We start from the raw sequence: 12,048 nt of genomic DNA on the forward strand, positions 1-12,048 counted from the left end.
ACCTCCACAGTGATTAAGAATCATACTTATACCCTTCAAACCTTTGAGTGTTTTCATTCCAAACTTTTTAGTGGTAGAATTTTCTTACTTGATTTTTATAACAGAGTGAGTTTGCTTTATTGATAAGCACTCTCCACTAACTTTGTTAGTTGAGGATGGAGTTATTAGATTGAGCAAGTCGAGGGTCTGTCGGAATCAGGCTCCTACCCCAGACTAGGGTAAGTTCTACGTACACACTACCCTCACAGACCCCACTAGTGAGATTATATTGGGTTATTGTTGTTGTTGTTGTTGTTGTTTATACATATATAAAGAATAAGGATTTTTAACTCCATGAGACTTTATTTGCTTCTCACTTTTTCTCTTTCAACTATTTTTTACTAAAATAGTAAAATAAAAAAAATTAACCGGCAATAATTATATGACAAAGATAAACATTCCTAAACAAAGTTCTAAGTACCAGTAGTTTTCTACTTTATCTTCAAATGTCTTGATGATTTATCCACATATTATTAAGTATGATGAAATGAATGTCACCTTTTCATTAATTGACTTGCAGTTGATTTGTAACATTCCTTTCCTTTAGTATCCTCTTAATTGAAGAGTTAATATCAATTAACTAAATCCTTGTCTCTCAATCAACCTACTTAAGAAGTTATTAGAACGGTAGCCTTAGCTCAAATTTTTACTCTGCATTATTATGTAAATCAAACTTTATGTATTTCACGGGAAAGCATTGGAATTGGAATTAAAATTGAATTTGAAATTAGAAGTCTATATAAAGTCATTCAAATAATTATCCGATGTTATTTTACAAGGAAATTAGTATTTAATTGATATGCCTCCTTTCTATAATTTGATAGTTTTTTATTTTATTCAAAAAATGTGCAACTCTTTGATAAGATGATTAAAGAGTGAAAATTTTGTATCCTACAAATTTTTAACGCCATTACTAATAAATATCACATATATAAGTAAAGTTACAGAAAGGCATAAGAAAGTATTAAGCATAGAGTTTAGATTAATAAATAAAACTTGGATAGACATAAAGTAAAATTTTAATTGATTATAAAGTTTTAAATATTAGGACTTCTTAGATAGTTTAAATAATATAGAATTTAATATACAAATTTGTAGTTAATTTTAAAGTTTTAAATATTAGAAAATAACTACTTAACAATTCTGTCCAATATGAAATTTATTTTTAAAGGGTAAAAAAGAAGGTCAATATATCATATTGTAATTTCATACTCTTACAATAGTAAAATAAAATAAGAATTCATTACTTCAGTCATTATCGTATTTGTAACCTTTTTTTTTACCAACTTCAATGTTAAAAAACTTACTTAATGTTTGTAAAAGTAAATTCATTTTGTATCTATGAACAAACTAACTTGTTCTTGAGCATAACATTATTAATGTTAAAACGAAACTCTCTAAACAAAAGGAAAGTCGAAATTTGTGCAGTCTAATAATTATTGTTGTACTTAAATAGAGCTAATCTTTAGAAAATTTTAGAGGTCAAATGCCAAAGTAAATAATATTAAAATTTTTTAGTTCTTACATAATTCAAATAAGGAAGGATAATATAATATAAAAAATTTTAGCAGTTGATTTCAAAGTCCTAAATATTAGAAAAATATTTTTAAAATTGTGGGAATTCTTATGTATTTTAAATAAGAAAAAATTTAATAAGAGTCCTAATTATTAGAAAAGTAAATTAAATTATAATTTTATCCAATATAAAATTTATTTGTAAAGGGTAAAAAAAGTGAACAACATTCCACTTAAGGGTTTCGTGCTTTTAATATAGGTATAGATTACCATAGAGTGGGCATCACCAAATTATTTGTTCTATATGGCCTTCTTGAGACCACTTTTTAGATTATGTCACAGTTAGTCCAATGGATCAAATCATAATTTAAAAGATTTTTTATAATGTAAGTCAATTATAAAAACATATTAACAAGATTTTTGATTATTTCAAAAAGTTATCCTAGAATTTGATATTAGGTTGTGTATTTACATTTTTATACGTAAATTCTTTAGATTTAATAGTAGAATTTAAATGGGAATCTACAACCTTTATATAAACCAAACCTAAACGAAAGAAACCTAACGAAAACAAATTAATTACGAAGTAAATAAGGAAAGAATTTATTTTAAGTAAAGTCTCATTCGGTTTTATATTCCTAAATATTAGGAGTTTTTTACATAGTTCAAATAATGAAGAATTTAATAACCAAAATTTTAGTTAATTTTAAAATAATAAATATTAGGAAAATAATTTAATTGTAATTTTGTCCAATAAGAAATCTACTTTTAAGGGGTAAAAAAGGCGAACGGCATTTCGTTAAAGGTCTTGGTGCTTTTAATATAGTATATAGGTATATAGATTATATAAGAACTATGAATTTTTTACCGAAGTGGTTTGCCTTTTTATCCTTTAAATATATGTTTCATACTAAATAAAGTTATTATTATTATTTAATTATTTTTCTATTATTAATGACTTTTAAATCAACTAAAATTTTAGTTATTAAATCCTTTCTTATTGAATTTTATAAAATCCCTAATATTTAGGAACTTAATTCATCTAAAGATTTTATATCGTTACCAATATGTAAAATGTACGATTCATTTAATAGTCAATGGCACTAATGATTCTACGAACACAAAAATCTAAAAGTAAAATTTCATATCAATCTTGTTACGCTTTGATAATATAATTCTTATTGGATGAAATTAATTATAATTACACTTGAATGTTTAAACTTATGGATGAGCTAATATGAAGAATTTGAATCAACCAAAAATAGACTATTTCCTTTCATGTTGACAATAAATAATTAAGTGTTTAAATTAACTAATTAGCAGAAGAATTTAATTTAATTAATTTCAGTGATACCAAATTTAAGGATGATGTATATTTTCGTACTTGGTTTCAGACTTAGCCTTATCTATGATATTATTGAATATGTTTACACTTATGATATTTATGTATATTAGTGGATTTATTTAAGGATTTGGGATTATTGGTTCGCCTAGCGTGCATATTAGGTGTCATCGTGGCCGTTGGTGGTTTTGGGTCGTGACAATCAGAGGAAATATGCACTGAAGTTGATTGCAGAAATAGGGCTTGGTGATGCTAAACCTGCAGGCACACTACTAAAGGCAAATGTAAAGCCTACTTCTGCTGAGTATGACACATCTGAACTAGAAGACAAGTTGCTGGAAGATTCAAGGAAATATCAGAGATTGGTGGGAAGGCTACTCTATCTCACCATGAATAAGTTGATATTTGCATATGTGGTACATGTTCTTAGTCAATTCATGCATAAACCAAAGCAATCACATATAGAGGTTGCATTAGGAGTGGTGAGGTACATCAAATTTGCACTAGGTCTTGGACTGTTGATGCCTTCTGAGAGGTCAATAAGTCTAGAAGCATTCTTTGGCACAAATTAAGGTAGTTGCCTACAGATTAGAAGACATGCTATCTTGTCAAATTTGGAGATGCATTGGTGTCCTGAAAATATAAGCAGAAGACAGTAGCCAGAAGCTTTACTGAAGTAGAGTTCAGAAGTATGCCTTTAACAGTAGCAGAGTTCACATAGTTGATATGGTTATATAAGGATCTTGGAGTGCATGTTGAGTTACCTATAAGTCTCTACTGTGATAGGAGAATTGCAGCTAATCCCATCTTCCGTGAACGAACAAAATATATAAATCACCTAGTTTCTCGGGAGAGGTGATAAGAGGTTAAGTATATGTTTACCAGTTGTTCCGCTTAACCAGATCCAAAAGGGGGGGAGGTCACACACCGTTCGGTGAGTAAAAGACGAGAAAATGCCGATTCCAGTGTCTCCTAGGAAGTGAATTGCACATTCACTGTCACTTTGTTTGAGAAAAATTTGCGCACGAAGCAGTGAAGACATATTATATATATGTTTCTACCAAGGAGCAACAAGCTAATTTGTTAACTAAGAGTATGGGAAAACTACAACATGAATACTTACCCTCCAAACTGAGTTTGAAAGATATATTTCAACTATCAGTTTGAGGGATTAGGGTGTTGAGATAGCAGTATTGTGAGGAGGTGACAGTTGTACACATCTGTATAACTTAATGTAATTAAAGTATGATTAGTTGAGTTGTTAGTCGGTTAGTTAAAGATAGTTAGCTTTTATCTATAATTACCAGTATAACAGTACATTTCAGCTCATGCACATATAATAAGAAGCAGTTAGTTTTCTCTGTCGATAATTGTTGTGCATGTGTGTTTACCCGAAACGGATAGAGTTGAATTTATACGTAGTTCTAAGGATATGTGGTGTAAGTGGTACAAATTGGAAGGATAAGTAAAAATATATCGAATAGTGACTGTAAAAAGAAATGAATACAAACCCAAATAGAGTAGAAAATGTTTGCTTAAACGAACAGATGAAACAATATATTTGCTTAAACGAACAGATGAAACAATATATAAAGCCCAAAGAATGACAATATTTGATATAAGTTGTGTAAATCTCTATAATCTCTGAATGTGAGTGTATGAATGAGTATTTCAATCTGTGAATCAATGAATCCATGTCGCCTTACAAATGGCAACCACTCTAATATAATTGAGTAATTCTACTTTGGATATAATTAAAAATACATAGAGGGGATCCCATGATAGATTAATCAATTAGTTTTTCTTGATTTCTATCGAGATTCTCTCCCTTAGTGCGGCTATAATGGCTTTGTTGTCCCTTGACTCGAGCTCGATCGGTCTCTAGGTCTCGAGCTCGATATTGACTCGAGCTATGATTTTCGAGCTCCACTTGACTTGGTCTCGGTACTTGATCGATCTCTAGGTCTCCGGTCTCGACCTCTATTTGGGATCGATATCGATCTCGGCTGATCCCGATCTTGGTCGGTTTCTAGGGTTCGAACTCAGTAGCCCGACTTCACATCATAGCTCAATCTTATAATGATGAACCTCAGTCCATCATGCCCCACGTATACAGATAGTCTCCTCGTTTCTCGGAAAGAATGTAACGAGAAACAATATAATTTTTTAACCTCTGACTAGATACACACTGACGTCTGCATTGAGCCCGATTGTAACGTATGTGACAAATGTCCCGTCGGTTCAGTTACCAAGGCATTAAATGCGCATCGGTCGATGGTCGGCCACTGCCAATTTTGAACTGTCATTGTGTAACCTATAAATAGCCCCCTTCCTTCATCATTTTAAACTTTTACTTTCAACTCTTCTCATTCTAACCTTCACAGTTCTTCCTCTTCTCCAAAATTATCTATTTCAAGGTTCTGAAAATTTCTTTGCTTGTTCTTCACCAAATACTAAAATATTTCAATTTCCCGTCTTCTTTGTTTTTTTAAATTTAGATGGCCAAGATATCTAAAAACGTTCCTCAGAAAGAGGCTTCTTCCTCATCTTGGTCGGCCGATGAGAAACCGGTGGTGGAGCCACGCCTTGAAGAACTCGTTCCCGAGGGATGTGTTATTGATTTTGATTTTAAAGTTGATAAACCCTCTTCGATTTTCAGTCGATGCGAGCCGGTATCGAGATATATATGCTCGATACCGATAAGTCTCATTGATGCGGTGAAGAAAGATTGTAATTGGGCAAACAAAGAGGTTGTTATACCGACACCGGAGGAATCGATCACTACCCACGTGGAAGGGTATCTGAGTGTTTGCACTTACCCTTTCACGTTGGGTCCCCTCAATCCAGTCATCATCGATTTTTGCAAGAAACACCAGGTGACCCTCGGCCAAATTCATCTTTCTTTCTGAAGGATCGTGATCTTGATCCATTTTTTTGTGAGCAAAATCGATGGGCTTCCCTTCACCCTCGACCGCCTTATAAGATTGTATAGTCCTCGACTTTACCCAGGTGGGCTGATAAAGCTTCAACGTCGTGCCACCAAAGTTCACGTCGAGCATAGATGAAGATAAGGATCGGGGCTGGATGGGTCGGTTTGTTCGAGTGAAGACCTCGGACTTAATCCCGACTGAGAGTATGCCATTTCCTGAGAAATAAAATATGAACCGTGAGTGTGATGTCATTTTTAGTTTTTGTTGTTTTTACTTCTTCATCTTTTCTTATCAGTGTTTTTCTTGACACGGTCGTTGCTTGGATGCCGGGTGCGGTTCCCCATCTCGAGAACTAGGTCAAAAACCTGGTCTCGACGTTAACATTTGCCGAGCGTTCATGGCGCGATTTGTCGAAGGGTCGATGGGAAGCTCGTACTCATGGTAAGCTTTCATCTTAGTCTACCGATTCGTTTGTCGTTCGAGATGACATGTTTATTCGAAGCATGAGTTTACTTATCTTCTCCCTTCATAGGTCTCGAAAAAGATACAGTCATGAGGGCCTCGTATGGTGGTGAAAATGTTTTACCGCCTGTCTCAAAGTCGTTGAAGGAAAGTAAGAGAAAAAGGACCTCGGATTTCGAGGGTCAAAAACCTAAGAAGAGGACAGTCCGAAAGCCCAAGGGAACCACAATCCCATTGACTATGGAATCGGTCCTGCGTCTAAGGGAAGAATAATAATAATAATAATAATAATAATAATAATAATAATAATAATAATAATAATAATAATAATAATAATAATAATAATAATAAGGTAAAAGGTCCAGATTTGTCCCTCTACGGGCCGACACCGATATTTTTAAAGCTTTGGGACCTGTGGGGATTGATTCTGCTTCACCCAGGTCCGACAAGGTCGAGGAGAAGACTTCGAACCGAGTTCCCGAGGGGACCGAGGATGTTTTACATCGGGGCAATGAATCCTTCGAAGAGGCGGTTTATGATGGTGCAGGAACCGAGTTTGAGTTTCTCCGAGATGGAGGCGGCACCTCGAAAGACATAATCGGGGCAATAGAGATCGGGGATTCCCCTTCTTTTCCTTCATTTTCCCAGTGTGTGATACATGACGCCCAAGTTGTGGAGGTTTATCATGGGGATGGAGCCCATGGAAAGTAAGATCCTTTCCATGGTTATTTTGTTGGAGTAGGAGATGCTACCGGTCCGAGCGATTTGGAGGCTTCGAAAAAGAGCTCGGGCAAGGCGGGGATTCCTCGTATATTCAACGAAGCTCAGCAGGCCCTGAATCGGGTAAGTTCTCTTTCTCTTTGTCAACTTTCATACTTGTATTTTTCTTATTTTGTATAACTTCTTTTTATTTTTTGTAGGCTTCTACACTCTATCACGAGGCGTTTTTCCGATCCCGAGGGGAGCTAAGCCGTTCTGAAGACAAAATTTGAGGGCTTAATGAGGAGAGAGATACCTTCAAGCTTCTCAGTGAGTAGGGGGAAGGAGAAAGAAGAGGACTTTGAGCCGAGCTAGAAGCAACTCGTAAAGAACAAACCAATTTGTCCGAGCAGGTAAAAAGAGTTTTTGAAGTTAATGACACTAATTTGGGCGTGAAGGCTAACAGTTCGGTCCCGCAGGTTCAGCAAAAGCTCGATATGATTGGGAAGTTTCGTGCCAAGGTGGACGCAATGAAAGCGGGGGTCGAGGAGTAGAAAAAGAACATGGACCGCCTTGCTTCTGAAAATGAGGCTGCCTGGGCTCAACTGGCCTCGGTCAAGGCCCAACTTCGAAGCTCGAAAGAGAGAGCCTTGGTGAAAGCCAAGAATATCGAGGATTTCCTATCTCGGTTGGGCTCAGTGACTTCTGATCGAGAGAGACTGGCCTCAGAACTGGCAGCGGCCAAATCGGAGGCCGAAATAGCCATGGCTAATGCTGATGAAATGGTGGCTATTTATCGGTCCGATGCTGAAGCCGCTCAGGTTCGAGCAAAAGAGATTGTCGGGGCTGCTCAAGCTCGAACAAATTGGGTTGCCGAGCATGCTAAATGTTAATCTCGTAGGGAGACTCTAGAGGAGATCCACACTCGTGGCTTCGATCTTATAGTCGAGATCGAGAATGCAAAATATCTCGAAGCCAAAGCCAGAGTGTTGGCCTTTCCCGATGATGATGATACCGGGAGTATGAGTGGTTCTGAGAGCGAAGGAGGCCACGAGGGTGAAGATGCTGCTCCTGAAGAGGAGTAAGTCCTTTTAATATTTTTTGTGTTTCTTATAAGACCGTTTTGGTCTTTTGTAAAGAATTTTGATCGCGTCGTCTTGCCCTTGTAAATGATTTTGACATGTATAAAAACTTTCTTCCCTTCATAGCTTCTGAATCTCTCACTTTTTTTGTTAATTTGTACAAAGGTCAAATTTTGAAGTAAAATAGCCTTTAAGCTTGATATGTAGTCCCCGATTCGGGGCAATAGTTTGAACTTAAATCAATTTAACCCATGGGCTTTGTGGCCGAGTGAGAATGATTTCTTGAACTCGAATTAAGGTAGCCCTTAGGCTTAATGGTCTAGTGAGAGTTTCCTCGAGCTCGAACTCGAACTAATGTAGCCCTTAGGCTTTATGGTCGAGTGATTGTTTGCTCGAACTCGAAGTAAGAGTAGCCCTTAGACTTAATGGTCGAGTGAGTGTTTGCTCGAACTCGAGTTAATGTAGCCCTTAGGCTTTATGGTCGAGTGAGTGTTTGCTCGAACTCGAAGTAAGAGTAGCCCTTAGGCTTAATGGTTGAGTGAGTGTTTGCTCGAACTCGAGTTAATGTAGCCCTTAGGCTTTATGGTCGAGTGAGTGTTTGCTCGAACTCGAAGTAAGAGTAGCCCTTAGGCTTAATGGTCGAGTGAGTGTTTGCTCGAACTCGAGTTAATGTAGACCTTAGGCTTTATGGTCGAGTGAGTGTTTGCTCGAACTCGAAGTAAGAGTAGCCCTTAGGCTTAACGGTCGAGTGAGTGTTTGCTCGAACTCGAGTTAATGTAGCCCTTAGGCTTTATGGTCGAGTGAGTGTTTGCTCGAACTCGAAGTAAGAGTAGCCATTAGGCTTAATGGTTGAGTGAGTGTTTACTCGAACTAGAGTTAATGTAGCCCTTAGGCTTTATGGTCGAGTGAGTGTTTGCTCGAACTCGAAGTAAAAGTAGCCCTTAGGCTTTGTGGTCAAGTGAGTGTTTTCTCGAACTCGAATTAATATAGCCCTTAGGCTTTATGGTCGAGTGAGTGTTGCTCGAACTCGAATTAATATAGCCCTTAGGCTTTATGGTCGAGTGATTGTTTGCTCAAACTCGAATTAAGAGTAGCCCTTATGCTTAATGGTCGAGTGAGTGTTTACTAGAACTCGAGTTAATGTAGCCCTTAGGCTTAATGGTCGAGTGAGTGCTTACTCGAACTCGAGTTAATGTAGCCCTTAGGCTTTATGGTCGAGTGAGTGTTTACTCGCACTCGAAGTAAGAGTAGCCCTTAGGCTCTATGGTCGAGTGAGTGTTTGCTCGAACTCGAATTAATATAGCCCTTAGGCTTTATGGTCGAGTGAGTGTTTGCTTGAACTCAAAGTAAGAGTATCCCTTACGCTTAATGGTCGAGTGAGTGTTTACTCGAACTCGAGTTAATGTAGCCCTTAGGCTTAATGGTCGAGTGAGTGTTTACTCGAACTCGAGTTAATGTAGCCCTTAGGCTTTTATGGTCGAGTGAATGTTTGCTCAAACTCGAAGTAAGAGTAGCCCTTAGGCTCTATGGTCGAGTGAGTGTTTGCTCGAACTCTAATTAATATAGCCCTTAGGCTTTATGGTCGGGTGAGTGTTTGCTCGAACTAGAGTTAGTGTAGCCCTTAGGCTTTTTAGAGCTTGATCTCGTCGATTTTTCGATTGTCGGTCCCCGATTTATGGGGTACTTATTCAAACTTCGGTCATGGTCGGCCCTTAAGTCTGTTTACATAATAGATCGGGAACATGAAGTAGAAGAATCTTTCTGAGATATGAGATGTCGGTAAAGAAGAAATTTCTCTTTATAAGTAATTATACATGCGTTCATGATTTGTGCCAGGGCTCGAGCAAACTACGCGGGCCTGGTTCGTTTGACTATTTGGCCCTTACAAATATTTCCTATCGAGACCCTGTTGCCATGAAGTCATTTCCTTGCATCGATCTTGATATATTCGAGTGTAATGCCCCCCCAGTATTCGAGGTTGATTGTAAAGAGGCCTCGAATATTGTTGAATTATTATAAGTTAGCACGATCAATGGTTTCCTCATTAAAAACCTCACCGAAAAATCCATTTGAGAAAAAATCGGTCTAAGGGAAAAAGAGTGCAACGCGTGCTTTCGGACCTAAAGGCTTTGAGTTGAAGAGTTCATCCTTGTTTCTGGTCGGACACCTGCAAGTGTTAATTTCGAAATACAAATGAACATGGGAGGGTCGTACCTTAGCAGTAGTAACGTTTTAGGTGCGATACGTTCCAATTGTTTGGTAGTTGTTTACCGTTTATCACACCGAGCTTGTAGGATCCTTTTCCGACGATTTAGAGAACCTGATATGGTCCTTCCCAGTTCGGACCCAGTTTTCCTTCATTCGGATTTCGGGTGTTAAGGGTGACTTCCCTTAACACCAAGTCCCCGATTTTAAAATGTCGAAGATTGGTTCTTCGATTATAGTACCTTTCGATCCGCTGTTTTGGGCGGCCAATCGGACGAGAGCGGCTTCTTGTTTTTCATCCAGTAATTCTAGGCTCGTATTCATGGTCTCGTTATTCAACTCATTTGTCGCATATCAAAACCTGATGATAGGTTCTCCGACCTCAACCGGGATAAGAGCTTTGGCGCCATAAACCAACGAGAATGGTGTTGCTCTGGTACTGGATTTCGATGTTGTGCGGTATGCCCATAGGACCTCTGGTAGTATTTCTCTCCATTTTCCTTTAGCGCCGGTTAATCTCTGTTTAAGATTTTGGATGATGGTTTTGTTGGTCGATTCGGCTTGTCCGTTCCCGCTGGGATGATAAAGTGTTGATAGGATCCTTTTGATCTTGTGATCCTTGAGAAATTTAGTTATTTTGCTGCAGATAAATTATTTTCCATTATCACATACAATCTCGGATGGCATCCCGAATCGACATATGATGTGGTCCCAAATGAAGTCTAACACTTCTTTTTCTCTGACTTTCTCGAAAGCATGTGCTTCAACCCATTTACAGAAATAATCAGTCATAAACAAAATAAATTGAGCTAAACCTGGGGCCGGTGGGAGGGGGCCGACGATGTCCATTCCCTATTTCATGAAAGGCCATGGAGATAGGACTGAATGGAGTAGCTCCCCGAGTTGATGAATCATAGACGCATGTCTTTGGCAGTTGTCGCATTTTCGAATGAACTCCCTTGCATCCTTGTCCATATCGATCCAATAATATCCTTCTCTGATTACTTTGTGGACCAACGAATCGGCACCAGAATGATTTCCACAAGTGCCCTCGTGAATCTCACGTAGGATGTAATCAGTATCTCCCGGTCCCAAACATATTGCCAGTGGTCCATCGAACGTCCTCCTAAATAGCGTTCCATCTTTGGACAAGGTGAATCTTGCTGCTTTTGTGCGCAGAGCCCTCGATTCCTTTGGATCTGATGGAAGCTTCCCGTTCTTGAAGTACTCTATATATTTGTTTCTCCAATCCTAGGTTAAACTTGTGGATTTTATCTCGGCGTGTCCTTCTTCGATCACTCATCTTATGAGTTGTACAACAGTCCTCGAGTTGAGTTCGTCATCTTCGATCGATAAACCTAAGTTTGCAAGACCGTCAGCCTCGCTGTTTTGTTCTCGGGGTACAAGTTGCAAAGTCCATTCCTTAAATCTATGTAGAGTCACCTATAATTTATCCAAGTACCTCTACATTCGATCTTCTCGGACTTCAAAAGTCCCGTTAACTTGGTTTACCACGAGGAGGGAATCACACTTAGCCTCTATGACCTCAGCTCCCAAGCTTCTAGCTAGTTTGAGACCTGCAATCACGGCCTCATACTCGGCCTCATTGTTAGTCAATTTTGTAGTTCTGATAGACTGTCTAACTACACTACATGTGGGTGATTTTAGTACGATGCCCAGTCCGAACCCTTTTGCGTTCGAGGCACCATCTGTAAAGAGGGTGCAGACTCACGAAGAGGTACCCGATTTTATCAGTAGTTCCTTTTCAATCTCG

The sequence above is a fragment of the Nicotiana tabacum genome, chromosome 13 (assembly GCF_000715075.1).
Source record: "Nicotiana tabacum cultivar K326 chromosome 13, ASM71507v2, whole genome shotgun sequence".
Taxonomy (NCBI): Eukaryota; Viridiplantae; Streptophyta; class Magnoliopsida; order Solanales; family Solanaceae; genus Nicotiana; species Nicotiana tabacum.